General features: G+C 41.9%; 1 long non-coding RNA gene across 2 annotated transcripts; it reads right to left on the bottom strand.

The window, feature by feature from the left end:
* Positions 1-5200: 5200 nt before the first annotated feature.
* Positions 5201-6899, bottom strand: LOC129823774 (uncharacterized). Of its 2 annotated transcripts, none has more exons than XR_008754687.1 (4): positions 6690-6899; positions 6084-6194; positions 5909-5985; positions 5201-5638 (listed from the first exon to the last, which is right to left on the bottom strand). It is a non-coding gene; the product is annotated as an uncharacterized LOC129823774 (long non-coding RNA). The 2 variants fall into 2 exon arrangements; XR_008754686.1 differs by having other exon boundaries at positions 6084-6191; positions 6690-6894.
* Positions 6900-15667: the final 8768 nt, after the last annotated feature.

Genomic DNA, 15667 nt, shown 5'->3' with positions numbered 1-15667 from the left:
AAAACTCAAAAGAATTTCGAAAAACGGTCCAGAAAGCACTTAAGGGGGTGATAAGTTTTTGCCAAAACTTTCAAAATTTCAAAATTTTACTCTTGGGTCTTGACTTGCGTTACATAAAGCCTATGAAAAATTTAGATAGAACACATTCGCCCACTATAGGAATTTTGGAGTGTTACACAGCTCATTTGCAGCATGGCATTTGCCATCAGCTTTGAATGAAACACCGCCAGAAGTAGTGTACTTGTCCATCGTGTATATGCTCCGCTCGGTGCCAATAACTTGCCATGTTATTTTGTACAATTGGGGGGGACTTCCCTTACTTTAGTTACTATGTTGACAACGATGTAGGCTGTGTGTAGCGGTTTGGCATGGAAAGGTTTTTTCGCCTGGTCACATACAGTTGATGTGTTATGCAAGTCCACAAGCCAAGGGAAGAGGTGAGAGGAGAAGAGCACATAGATGCTAGAAGGAATACAACGTGGCTTCTATGAAAGTGAACTGTGTCTCAAATCAAATAAAAATGTATTTGTCATATGTGCCGAATAGAACAGGTGTACATTTCACCTTACAGTGAGATGCTTACTTACAAGCCCTAACCAACAATGCAGTTAAAAATAAATAAATATATAAAAAATTACGTATATACCTAAAAAAAATAAGAATGAGAAATAAAAGTAACAAATATTTAAAGATGTAAAATAACAACAGTGAGGCTATATACAGAGGGTACTGGTACTGGTACAGAATCAATGTGAGGGGGCACCGGTTAGTCGAGGTATTTGAGGTAATATCCACATGTAGGTAGAATTATTAAAGTGACTATGCATAGATAATAACAGAGAGTGCAGCAGTGTAAAAGGGGGGGGGGGGGGGGGCAATCCAAATAGTCTGGGTAGCCATTTGATTAGATGTTCGGTAGTTGCATGCCTTGCAGGTTGAAGCTATTTAGAAGCCTCTTGGACCTAGACTTGGCCCTCTGGTACCGCTTGCCATGAGTTAGCAGAGAGAACAGTCTATGACTAGGGTGGCTGGAGTCTTTGACCATTTTTAGGAACTTCCTCTGACACCGCCTGGTATAGAGGTCCTGGATGGCAGGAAGCTTGGCCCCAGTGATGTACTGGGCCGTTCGCACTACCCTCTGTAGTGCCTTGCGGTCGGAGGCCGAGCAGTTGCCATGCCAGGCAATGATGCAACCAGTCAGGGTGCTCTCGGTGGTGCAGCTGTAGAACCTTTTGAGGATTTGTGGACCCATGACAAATCTTTTCAGTCTCCTGAGGGGGAATAGGTTTTGTCGTGCCCTCTTCACGACTGTCTTGGTATGCTTGGACCATGTTAGTTTGTTGGTAATGTGGACACCAAGGAACATGAAGCTCTCAACCTGCTCCACTACAGCCTCGTCGATGAGAATGGGGGCGTGCTCGGTCCTCCTTTTCCTGTAGTCCACAATCATCTCCTTTGTATTGCTCACGTTGAGCGAGAGGTTGTTGTCCTGGTGCCACACGGCCAGGTCTCTGACCTCCTCCCTATAGTCTGTCTCATACAGGAGGGGACTGAGCACGCACCCCTGAGGGGCCCCGTGTTGAGGATCAGCGTGGCGGATGTGTTGTTACCTACCCTTACCACCTGGGGGTGGCCTGTCAGGAAGTCCAGGATCCAGTTGCAGAGGGAATGGTTTAGTCCCAGGGTACTTAGCTTAGTGATGAGCTTTGAGGGCACTATGGTGTTGAACGCTGAGCTGTAGTCAATGAATAGCATTCTCACATAGGTGTTCCTTTTGTCCAGGTGGGAAAGGGCGGTATGCAAATTGGAGTGGGTCGAGGGTTTCTGGGATAATGGTGTTGATGTGAGCCATGACCAGCCTTTCAAAGCACTTCATGGGTCAGTAGTCATTTAGGCAGGTTACCTTAGGGTTCTTGGGCACAGGGACCATGGTGGTCTGCTTATAACATGTTGGTATTACAGACTCGGACAGGGAGAGGTTGAAAATGTCAGTGAAGACACTTGCCAGTTGGTCAGCGCATGCTCGCAGTACACATCCTGGTAATCCGTCTGGCCCTGCGGCCTTGTGAATGTTGACCTGTTTAAAGGTCTTACTCACATCGGCTGCGGAGAGCGTGATCACACAGTTGTCCGGAGCAGCTGGTGCTCTCATGCATGTTTCAGTGTTATTTGCCTTGAAGCGAGCATAGAAGTAGTTTAGCTCGTCTGGTAGGCTCGTGTCACTGGGCAGCTCTTGGCTGTGCTTTCCTTTGCGTCGGAGCCGGTGTAGTACAATTTGAACTTAGTCCTCTATTGATGCTTTGCCTGTCTGATGGTTTGTCGGAGGGCATAGCAGGATTTCTCATAAGCTTCCGGGTTAGAGTCCCGCTCCTTGAAAGCGGCAGCTCTATCTATGCATGATCAGGATTGTATCCATTCCGCCGATTCTGTTGAAAAATGTTTCTTAAATCGGAAGCAAACGGAACAAAACGGGGATAAACATACCTGAATTTCTCCAATAGAAACTCTCGTGTAGGGCTGTTGGGGTGACCATATTACCGCCACACCTGCGGTCACGAGTCATGGAGGCAGTCAAATTCCAGATGATCGTTTAGTCACGGTAATTAGGTTTCTCCAAGCTCTGATGCTGGTCAATAGTAGCTTACCAAACTTTCTAACTGCCTGGTACTCATTACTCTATTGTCCCTCTAATCACTCTGACAGCAATGCAAATGTGTTTTAAAATCTAATCAAACACTTCATGAGAGCCCATGAGCTCATGTTGCGCAACATTTCAAAAGGCTATGCAATTGCCTGAGAAAACAGAGTGATGGCTGCTAATAAAAAGAGGAGGATCCCATCAACTTTCTATATGCTAGGCCCACTATATTTCTTTCTCAACTTTCCTAATATTAAGCTCATTTCTTATATTTGCAACAGGAGTATAGACTATCTAGCTGGCATGAAAATAAACCACGGGGAAAAGCGTCCATTCTAAAAATCGTCCATTCTTAATCAAAATTACACACATATATTATGTAGTATATGTAAAGACAAGATTAAATCAAGAATAGTCTGATGGGTGACAATATTAGCCTACCACTTGTGAATGATATATTATTACTTGTGAATGATGCCCAGCATAAGAAACAAAGCCTCTTTTTGGCAACTTTTTAAAATCATAGTCACACACCTCATGTAGCCTAGCCCATAGGCCTATATGTTTTAATAAGTTGCAGTGCGTTAGGCGTGGTGTATACTTTGGATTTATCGAACGTATGCGTCAAACTGTCTGCGTAGACGGCTTCATAGAAAAGGTAGCAGAAGGAAAATGTTAAACTGTTGTTGCATACATATCCAGATGATGCTGCGTCCTGTTTTGCGTATTGATACTGTCGGTGTGTTCAAAGCGTAATACAAATTGAAACTTAAGTCCCCACTAAATGACAATACAATGGGTGCGTTCGTAAAAAATAATAATAATATCTACTCCGATTTCAGAGCACTCTCATCTGTGTGCCAGAGCGCAGAATAAATGAATGCTCAACACCGGTTGAATATGGCCGGTGTCAGTAATTGTCGGTTAAAAAAAGTGTAATTAAATTGTTGCCAGTCACCAACGCTCTGGATAACATGAAAACAGCCTAACCAGCTATGCTAGGGCGAGTAAAATGGTCAGTGTGAGATTGTTCTCTCATTTGTGTCTGGAAGTAGCTAGCAAGCTAGCCAACGTTAGCTAGTTAGCTTGACTGTCGTTGTGAGGTCAGAAGGCTCGTATCAACCCTAGTCCACGGCCAGGGCGTCCAGTGTGCCCCCCGAGAGCGAAACGCTCTGAATTTACGAACGCCCATAGCGCTCTCTGGCTCTCCAGATTAAATTTACGAACACACCCAATGTCAAACATACTCCACAATCTGATTCTAGCCCTGCCTGTCTAATGCTTTTGCAGGAAGTGGGCTCAGTAAGATTAAAGAATTACACCAACAACTGGATTTTCTCATCTACAACATCGACCTGGGGAATAGTTACAGGGGAGAGGTACGAGCCAATTGTAAACTGGGGATGATTAGGAGGCCATGATGGTATGTGGGCCAGATTGGGAATTTAGCCAGAACACCAGGGTTAACACCACTACTCTTACGATAAGTGCCATGGGATTTTTTGTGACCACAGAGAGTCAGGACACCCATTTAACATCCCATCAGAAAGATGGCACCCTACACAGGACAATCTCCCCAATCACTGCCCTGGGGCATTGGGATATTATTTTTTTTAGACCAAAGGAAAAGGTGCCTCCTACTGGCCCTCCAACACCACTTCCAGCAGCATCTGGTCTCCCATCCAAGGACAACCCTGATTGGCTTCAGAAGTAAGCCAGCAGTGGGATGCAGGATGGTATGCTTCGGGCTACTCAGGTGAAATAAATGTAGGCTACACTCTCTGGTTCAGTATGTTCATAATAACATAGGCCTACGTGACTTCATTTCAAACATCGTTCTAAAATGTACATGGTACATTTTTTACGTTGATATTTGTGAATACTCAATTAAAAACGCTTAACAATATTTATGTTTGTGTTGTAAATTAATACACCAATTGATTTAGCTTTGGAGAGAAACCCCTTGCTTGCATAAAAAAATGTGGCTAGTAGTTTTGTTAAGGCAGTCATTGTTGTTCTCCTCCTCAAACGAGGAGGAGCATGGATCGGACCAAGATGCGGATTGGTGATTAATCATACTTTTAATGAAAACAGCAAACACGACACTACAAAACTACAAAACAACAAACTAACAAACCTTCAACCGTCCTGTGTGGCCCAAACACTGACACAGGAACAAACACCCACAAAACACCAGTGAAACCCTGGCTGCCTTTGTATGACTCTCAATTAGAGACAAACAATACACACCTGTCTCTAATTGAGAATCATACCAGGCCGAACACAAAACCCCACATAGAAATACAAACATAGACAAACCCACCCAACTCACGCCCTGACCAACTAAAATGAATACAAAACAAAGGAAAACAGGTCAGGAACGTGACAAGTTTAGCTTAATTTGTACACAACATTGTCATTATTTTTTTATGAATGAAAAATTACATATACATTTTTTGGGGGTGGGTTGGACTGTTTTTTTCAGGGAAGTCACTTTATGTTTGATATTAAAAAAAGATGGAAGTCACTGGATCCGTTGAATTAACATGAGTGTGAGAACAGTTGCAGTATTTGTAACATGTTTATAGCCAAAGAAAAGATTACAGTAGTTAGGACTATTCAGCCCAACATCAAATCCATCAGAAAACACAGGAAGCAGATGACAAGATTCTATGAAAGTGGGAAAAGTTGTGACATAACTCTTGAATTACAGCTCCTCCCCCAGATGGTCATTGGAATGTGCAGCAAGTCAATGAAATTATTGACTTGTCAATGAAATTATACGTTCAAATATATTATTAACATGAATATAATGACTGATATTAAACAGCATAAAATCATTGAAAATACAGTACAATAGTTCACATCCGCAGAACATGATGTACCATTAGAAGTTCAATCTGCTATGCCTTGGATCATAATCCATCAAACTTTCTGGACAGTTTTCACGGTCAGTCGAAATTTCAAATCAGGTTGCTTCGCCCGAACGATGTTGTAGATCTAGTAGAGAAAATTTATCACTATTTAGTTCAACTCAAGCTCATCAAATCTAGATCTAATTTTCCAATATATATACTTGTATAATAGATAAATCATATGCATTGGAACTTTAGATAAAATATATACATACATTGCTACCTGGGATATAGATAAAAAAAAAAATTTAATTAAAAAACACCATGATTGAATGTTACCTGACTCTAAACTGGATCAACTGTGGTCTAAATGTTACCTGACTCAAGACTGGATCAACTGTGGTCTAAATGTTACCTGACTCAAGACTGGATCAACTGTGGTCTCATTTAGCTCCTGATAAGATTGGACAGCGATCTGAAGAATTGTAAATCCTATATTTGGGCAAGAATATTCAAATTATTTCAGTAAATTAAAGACAATTAGCCGAGTATCATAATTCAATATATTTACTTTATGCTTAACTACCCACCACTTTCCAGGGGTTTAGTACCAAAAGGTGGGTCCACGTAAGGGGTAGTAAGAGTTGGAGGTGTTGTCACCTGTGTCGTGATAGTCCTTGGTCCCATTGTAGTTGAAGCTGCTGGGGTAAATATTGACATGAAGCTGTATCTCTCATTAGACTGAAATCCATACCTGTTTTAGGCTAAACATTCCACTCCCTGTACTCCGTGTCTTATGCAAAACATTACATTATAAGGAGTTGAATGATAGCCCAAACAGACTAGTACCCATTCTAGTATATCTACTTTATGATCACAACAAGCAATACAAAAATCCAAAATAAAGTTGTTTTCACAGTAGTCATCACACTTCTCTACTTCCTACTATATTCTAAATATCAGCATTTGATCCACATTCAATCATCTGATTTGTTCAATTGTATTGTTCTATTCTTTTCCACACATCATTTTTGTTGTTGTTGACTTACTCATGCTCACTACTAATGACTGGAAGACACATCTTCACTGATATCTGGGTTTGGTCATGCTTCAACAGTCACTGTTTTCTGGACTAAACCTCTGACATTTTCTTTTCAAATCATGAACATTAAAAACATGTTAAATTGATAACTTACCAGAGGATTGCCCTGCAGACAAAGCAACACATCCAACACAAAATAATAGGAAAAGCATGATGTTGTTTCAGAAGACAGAGCACCGACTGAGCTGTGATGTGGGAAGATTCGGTTCAGCGAGTCCGTCTGACAATCTTTGTTCAGCATGAGGAAGTTGTCTCCTCTATTCATTGTGGGAGGGATTTGCCTTTTAAATAATGCCCAGGTTTTCAAAAATTCATTTGAGGCACAAGTGATTTCAGAAAAAGGTCTGACCGCCTCCTCTTGAACTATTTTAATAGCTATGGGGAAGTTGTTCCATATATCTGTCTCACAAGATTTTATGTCAAAACCTCAACCAGTATTTTTTAAAGGTCCAATGAAGCCGTTTTTTTTATCTCAATATCACATTTCTGGGTAACAATTAAGCACCTTACTGGGATTGTTTTCAATTAAAATTTAAAAAAGAAACAAAAATTGCTTCTTAACAAAGAGCAATTTCTCAAGCAAGAATTTTGTCACCAGGCAGGCCAAAACACCATCCCACCAAAACAGGCTGAAGCTTCAGGTGGTCTTTTCAAACAGCTCTTACTCTAAAAGGGCATTATCATAATTTTTACAGTATTATTCCAACCTCATCGTGTGGAAATATATATAAAACACAGAAAAAACAAATTTTTGACAACATTGGGCATTTAAACAAAACAAGTGTATTATCAACTAATTGATCATTCTGACAAGCAACCATCAATTTTATTGGGATATATCCAGAAACACATTGCCAGGAGTACAAATTAATTTACAAAGAGTACATAATTTTTATGCACATTTACAATACAATTCTATAAAGGTTAGCTGACAAATGGAAAATATGTGCATTTCAAAGAAAGGTTTAATCATATATTATTTAAGTGTATTTCTCATATCACTGCCAGTTGTCCCAGTTTGTAAAAAATAAAAAAAAAAAACATGCAAACAAGCTATTTTCAGGTCTCTCCAGAGATGTTTGATTGGGTTCAAGTCCAGGCTCTGGCTGGGCCACTCAAGGATATTCATTAACTTGTCCCGAAGCTACTCCTGCGCTGTCTTGGCTGTCTGCTTAGGGTCGTTGTCCTGTTGGAAAGTGAACCTTCGCCCCAGTCTGAGGTCCTGAGCACCCTGGAGCAGGTTTTCATCAAGGATCTCTCTGTACTTTGCTCCGTTCATCTTTCCCTCGATCCTGACTAGTCTCACAGTCCCTGCCTCTGAAAAACATCCCCACAGCATGATGCTTCCACCACCGTGCTTCACCGTAGGGATGGTGCCAGGTTTTCTCTAGACGTGATGCGTGGTATTTAGGCCAAAGAGTTCAATCTTGGTTTCATCAAACTACAGAATCTTGTTTCTCATGGTCTGAGAGTCCTTTAGGTTCCCTTTGACAAACTCCAAGCAGGCTGTCATGTGCCTTTTACTGAGGAGTGGCTTCTGTCTGGACACTCATTCATAAAGGCCTGATTAGTGGAGTGCTGCAGAGGTGGTTGTCCTTCTGGAAGGATCTCCCATCTCCACAGAGGAACTCTGGAGTTCTGTCAGTGTCCAACGGGTTCTTGGTCACCTCCCTGACCAAGGCCCTTCTTCCTCATTTTCTCAGTTTAGCCGGGTGACCAGTTCTAGGAAGAGTCTTGGTGGTTCCAAACTTCTTCCATTTAAGAATGATGGAGGCCACTGTGTTCTTGGGGACCTTCAATGCTGCAGAAATGTTTTGGTACCATTCCCCAGATCTGTGCCTCAACACAATACTGTCTCTGAGCTCTTTAGACAATTCCTTCATCCTCATAGCTTGGTTTTTGCTCTGTTAATGCACTGTCAACTGTGGGACCTTATATAGACAGGTTTGTGCCTTTCCAAATCACGTCCAATCATTTGAATTTATCATAGGTGGACTCCAATCAAGTTGTAGAAACATCTCAAGGATGATCAATGGAAACAGGATGCGCCTGAGTATCATAGAAAAGGGTCTGAATAATTATGTAAATAAGGTATTTCTGTATTGTTATTTTTTACATTTGCAACAAAAAAAATATAATGGGGTATTGTGTGTAGATGAATGATAATTGGCTTTAATTTAATCAATTTTAGAATAAGGCTGTAATGTAACAAAATGCAGAAAAAGTAAAGGTGTCTGAATACTTTTGTAATGCACGGTATGTATTACAAGAACATTTACTAGCCCGTCTTTGGTACACTACATGGTAATACAAAGTTGGAGTTTCTTAAAGATCCCAGTCAAAGTAGTGAGCACTTGTCATGATTTGGTTTCAGACCGGATAGATTGGCAAAACCATCTAAATCTTTGGTGAGTGCACTTATGGAGGCCGCTCGAGGACGCAGATGGCATCTTCTGCAAAGGTAGAAATCTTGGTCATAAAACCTTACATGTCTAATCCTTCGATCTTTATACTATTTATTCACTTTATAGCTAGTATTTCAACTCCAATTCCAGATAGATACAGTGAGAGCGAGCAACCCTGTCTCACTGCACTTGATAGTTTTAAACTATCAGAGATGTATCCATTATCTACTTCTCTAGTGAGCCGACTCTGAGCTGGGGTAGTTTGTTCGGCCTGTGCTGCAAGAGGGCAGAGTTAGCCGTTTGAGAGAGTGGTGAATTTGCTGCTAAAAAACACATCCAGGGGACGCAGGGGAACATAACGAACAAACTACTGTTCATCATTCCAGTTGTTTGCAAAGAGGCAGGCGTGATTAGAACTCAGGGTGTGTTCGTAAATTCATTCTGGAGTGCCAGAGTGCGCTCAGAGTGCGCCCTGGGTGTTCGTAAATTCAGAGCATTGTCAGAATGTCCTTTCGGAAAGTCATCAGTTATTCTGCGTTCTGGCACACTCAGATAACAGTGCTCTGGAATCGGAGTAGACAGCCAGAGCAAATTTCATGAACACACCCCAAGAATATAAGCGTTCTGAGCTTTGATCAACGCTGGGAGCAATATTTAGATGCTGACCCATAATTGATTTCCATTGTCTACAAAATATATATTTTTATGAATCAAATTTTTTTTTAATTAGGAAAATTTAGAGGTCCTTGATGTTCTCATATAGATACGGTCATGATTGAGACGCAGTCCGATCAAAAAAAAGATATCTCTTTCTTAAACAGACAGACTTTGATGGATTTTTTATTTGAATTATTATGACTTGAGCAAAGAAATTATTTGAATACGTTTTTATATACACTACCATTCAAAAGTTTGGGGTCACTTAGAAATGTCCTTGTTTTTGAAAGAAAAGCCAATTTTTTGTCCAGAAAAATAACATCAAATTGATCAAAAATACAGTGTAGACATTGTTAATGTTGTAAATTACTATTGTAGCTGGAAACGGTTGATTTTTGTATGGAATATCTACATAGGCGTACAGAGGCCCATTATCAGCAACCATCACACCGGTGTTCCAATGGCACGTTGTTAGCTAATCAAAGTTGATTATTTTAAAAGGCTAATTGATCATTAGAAAACCCTTTTACAATTATGTTAGCAGAGCTGAAAACTGTTGTGCTGATTAAATGAAACAATAAAACTGGCCTTCTTTAGCCTAGTTGAGTGTCTGGAGCATCGGCATTTGTGGGTTTGATTACAGGCTCAAAATGGCCAGAAACAAAGACCTTTCTTCTGAAACTCGTCAGTCTATTCTTGTTCTGAAAAATGAAGGCTATTCCGATTCAGAGGGGTTGGGTTAAATGTGGAAGGCACATTTCAGTTGTACAACTGACTAGGTATCCTACATTCCCCATACGGAAGAGTACATTTTTCCCACTAACACTATATTCCCCATACTGAATAGTACATTTTTCCCATTAATGCTACTCCATGCTTATCCATACTGAATAGTCTCGGAAATTCCAGACCTAGTGTATGCTGGAACATTGGTTACATTGTGGGAGGCAACTCATCTGTCTAGAGAGACTACAAACAGATTAGTACCTCTTTGTCCATCGTGAAATGGACATTTGCCTCTTGCGGTCTTGTTTAAAAATCCTGACGGTAAGCCCTTGAACACCAAACACATACACATGCCTTGAAAAACAAAAACATCCACATCAGTGGACGCTCCTCAGTGAATTTCATAAAAATAAAAATGGTAAAACATTACAGTTATCCTTTTAGATAAAACTATACTAAACATAATCACGTCACCAAAGAATTTATTAAAACACACTATTTTCCAAATAAGGTCTACGGCAGCATCAACAGCACTCTATAGGGTAGCACCATGGTGTAGCCGGAGGACAGCTAGCTTCCGTCCGTCCTCTGGGTACATTGACTTCAATACAAAACCTAGGAGGCTCATGGTTCTCACCCCCTTCCATAGACTTACACAGTAATTATGACAACTTTCGGAGGACGCCCTCCAACCTATCAGAGCTCTTGCAGCATGAACTGACATGTAGTCCATCCAATCAAAGGATCAGATAATTAATCTAGTACTGGAAGCATATACTACAGCTAGCTAGCACTGCAGGGCATAAAATGTGGTGAGTAGTTGACTCAAAGAGAGAGAAAGACAGTAGTTGAACAGTTTTCAACAAATCAATTTCTTTCAAAATGAAGGAGAAGCAAGAGAGAAATAGTGTATTTTTTTTCACTTTCGGTTTCACTTACTTAGCTAGCAAATGCAGCTAGCTAGTTTAGCCCACTGAAACACCCTGCTCAAACAGAGGGATGCTATGTTAGCTAGCTGGCTATGATTTTCCAATACAGCACTGGAACTCTTCCAAGTCAAGGTAAGCTTTTGGTTTTACGATTTTTTTGCCACCGGGGCCCGCTGGTGTAACTGCTTACTTGACTGTACAATGTAACGTTACTGCATGATTGTAGCGGGTTTACAAACGCGTTAGTTCTTTTAGCTGTGCTGACTATGACGTTACTTTAGTTACTATGTTGACAACGATGTAGGCTGTGTGTAGCGGTTTGGCATGGAAAGGTTTTTTTGCCTGGTCACATACAGTTGATGTGTTATGCAAGTCCACAAGCCAAGGGAAGAGGAGAAGAGCACATAGATGCTAGAAGGAATACAACGTGGCTTCTATGAAAGTGAACTGTGTCTCAAATCAAATAAAAATGTATTTGTCATATGTGCCGAATAGAACAGGTGTACATTTCACCTTACAGTGAAATGCTTACTTACAAGCCCTAACCAACAATGCAGTTAAAAATAAATAAATATATAAAAAATTACGTATATACCTAAAAAAATAAGAATGAGAAATAAAAGTAACAAATATTTAAAGGATTAAAATAACAACAGTGAGGCTATATACAGAGGGTACTGGTACTGGTACAGAATTAATGTGAGGGGGCACCGGTTAGTCGAGGTATTTGAGGTAATATGTACATGTAGGTAGAATTATTAAAGTGACTATGCATAGATAATAACAGAGTGCAGCAGCGTAAAAAGGGGGGGGGGACAATCCAAATAGTCTGGGTAGCCATTTGATTAGATGTTCGGTAGTTTCATGCCTTGCAGGTTGATTGCAATTTAGAAGCCTCTTGGACCTAGACTTGGCGCTCTGGTACCGCTTGCCATGAGTTAGCAGAGAGAACAGTCTATGACTAGGGTGGCTGGAGTCTTTGACCATTTTTAGGGCCTTCCTCTGACACCGCCTGGTATAGAGGTCCTGGATGGCAGGAAGCTTGGCCCCAGTGATGTACTGGGCCGTTCGCACTACCCTCTGTAGTGCCTTGCGGTCGGAGGCCGAGCAGTTGCCATGCCAGGCAATGATGCAACCAGTCAGGATGCTCTCGATGGTGCAGCTGTAGAACCTTTTGAGGATTTGTGGACCCATGACAAATCTTTTCAGTCTCCTGAGGGGGAATAGGTTTTGTCGTGCCCTCTTCACGACTGTCTTGGTATGCTTGGACCATGTTAGTTTGTTGGTGATGTGGACACCAAGGAACATGAAGCTCTCAACCTGCTCCACTACAGCCTCGTCGATGAGAATGGGAGCGTGCTCGGTCCTCCTTTTCCTGTCGTCCACAATTATCTCCTTTGTATTGCTCACGTTGAGCGAGAGGTTGTTGTCCTGGTGCCACACGGCCAGGTCTCTGACCTCCTCCCTATAGGCTGTCTCATACAGGAGGGGACTGAGCACGCACCCCTGAGGGGCCCCGTGTTGAGGATCAGCGTGGCGGATGTGTTGTTACCTACCCTTACCACCTGGGGGTGGCCTGTCAGGAAGTTCAGGATCCAGTTGCAGAAGGAATGGTTTAGTCCCAGGGTACTTAGCTTAGTGATGAGCTTTGAGGGCACTATGGTGTTGAACGCTGAGCTGTAGTCAATGAATAGCATTCTCACATAGGTGTTCCTTTTGTCCAGGTGGGAAAGGTTGGTATGCAAATTGGAGTGGGTCGAGGGTTTCTGGGATAATGGTGTTGATGTGAGCCATGACCAGCCTTTCAAAGCACTTCATGGCTACAGACGTGAGTGCTATGGGTCGGTAGTCATTTAGGCAGGTTACCTTAGGGTTCTTGGGCACAGGGACCATGGTGGTCTGCTTATAACATGTTGGTATTACAGACTCGGACAGGGAGAGGTTGAAAATGTCAGTGAAGACACTTGCCAGTTGGTCAGCGCATGCTCGCAGTACACATCCTGGTAATCCGTCTGGCCCTGCGGCCTTGTGAATGTTGACCTGTTTAAAGGTCTTACTCACATCGGCTGCGGGGAGCGTGATCACACAGTTGTCCGGAACAGCTGGAGCTCTCATGCATGTTTCAGTGTTATTTGCCTTGAAGCGAGCATAGAAGTAGTTTAGCTCGTCTGGTAGGCTCGTGTCACTGGGCAGCTCTTGGCTGTGCTTTCCTTTGTAGTCTGTAATGGTTTGCAAGACCTGCCACATACGACGTGCGTCGGAGCCGGTGTAGTACAATTCGAACTTAGTCCTCTATTGATGCTTTGCCTGTCTGATGGTTTGTCGGAGGGCATAGCGGGATTTCTCATAAGCTTCCGGGTTAGAGTCCCGCTCCTTGAAAGCGGCAGCTCTATCTATGCATGATCAGGATTGTATCCATTCCGCCGATTCTGTTGAAAAATGTTTCTTAAATCGGAAGCAAACGGAACAAAACGGGGATAAACATACCTGAATTTCTCCAATAGAAACTCTCGTGTAGGGCTGTTGGGGTGACCATATTACCGCCACACCTGCGGTCACGAGTCATGGAGGCAGTCAAATTCCAGATGATCGTTTAGTCACGGTAATTAGGTTTCTCCAAGCTCTGATGCTGGTCAATAGTAGCTTACCAAACTTTCTAACTGCCTGGTACTCATTACTCTATTGTCCCTCTAATCACTCTGACAGCAATGCAAATGTGTTTTAAAATCTAATCAAACACTTCATGAGAGCCCATGAGCTCATGTTGCGCAACATTTCAAAAGGCTATGCAATTGCCTGAGAAAACAGAGTGATGGCTGCTAATAAAAAGAGGAGGATCCCATCAACTTTCTATATGCTAGGCCCACTATATTTCTTTCTCAACTTTCCTAATATTAAGCTCATTTCTTATATTTGCAACAGGAGTATAGACTATCTAGCTGGCATGAAAATAAACCACGGGGAAAAGCGTCCATTCTAAAAATCGTCCATTCTTAATCAAAATTACACACATATATTATGTAGTATATGTAAAGACAAGATTAAATCAAGAATAGTCTGATGGGTGACAATATTAGCCTACCACTTGTGAATGATATATTATTACTTGTGAATGATGCCCAGCATAAGAAACAAAGCCTCTTTTTGGCAACTTTTTAAAATCATAGTCACACACCTCATGTAGCCTAGCCCATAGGCCTATATGTTTTAATAAGTTGCAGTGCGTTAGGCGTGGTGTATACTTTGGATTTATCGAACGTATGCGTCAAACTGTCTGCGTAGACGGCTTCATAGAAAAGGTAGCAGAAGGAAAATGTTAAACTGTTGTTGCATACATATCCAGATGATGCTGCGTCCTGTTTTGCGTATTGATACTGTCGGTGTGTTCAAAGCGTAATACAAATTGAAACTCCAGTCCCCACTAAATGACAATACAATGGGTGCGTTCGTAAAAAATAATAATAATATCTACTCCGATTTCAGAGCACTCTCATCTGTGAGCCAGAGCGCAGAATAAATGAATGCTCAACACCGGTTGAATTTGGCCGGTGTCAGTAATTGTCGGTTAAAAAAAGTGTAATTAAATTGTTGCCAGTCACCAACGCTCTGGATAACATGAAAACAGCCTAACCAGCTATGCTAGGGCGAGTAAAATGGTCAGTGTGAGATTGTTCTCTCATTTGTGTCTGGAAGTAGCTAGCAAGCTAGCCAACGTTAGCTAGTTAGCTTGACTGTCGTTGTGAGGTCAGAAGGCTCGTATCAACCCTAGTCCACGGCCAGGGCGTCCAGTGTGTCCTCCGAGAGCGAAACGCTCTGAATTTACGAACGCCCATAGCGCTCTCTGGCTCTCCAGATTGGGTGTGTTCGTAAATTCAATGTCAAACATACTCCACAATCTGATTCTAGCCCTGCCTGTCTAATGCTTTTGCAGGAAGTGGGCTCAGTAAAATTAAAGAATTACACCAACAACTGGATTTTCTCATCTACAACATCGACCTGGGGAATAGTTACAGGGGAGAGGAACGAGCCAATTGTAAACTGGGGATGATTAGGAGGCCATGATGGTATGTGGGCCAGATTGGGAATTCATCCAGAACACCAGCGTTAACACCCCTACTCTTATGATAAGTGCCATGGGATTTTTTGTGACCACAGAGTCAGGACACCCATTTAACATCCCATCCGAAAGATGGCACCCTACACAGGACAATCTCCCCAATCACTGCCCTGGGGCATTGGGATGTATTTTTTTTAGACCAAAGGAAAAGGTGCCTCCTACTGGCTCTCCAACACCACTTCCAGCAGCATCTGGTCTCCCATCCAAGGACAACCCTGATTGGCTTCAGAAGTAAGCC

The sequence above is a fragment of the Salvelinus fontinalis genome, chromosome 26 (assembly GCF_029448725.1).
Source record: "Salvelinus fontinalis isolate EN_2023a chromosome 26, ASM2944872v1, whole genome shotgun sequence".
Lineage (NCBI taxonomy): Eukaryota > Metazoa > Chordata > Actinopteri > Salmoniformes > Salmonidae > Salvelinus > Salvelinus fontinalis.
The sequence above is the reverse complement of the archived record's forward strand: the minus strand, read 5'-3'. Positions and strand labels throughout refer to the sequence as shown.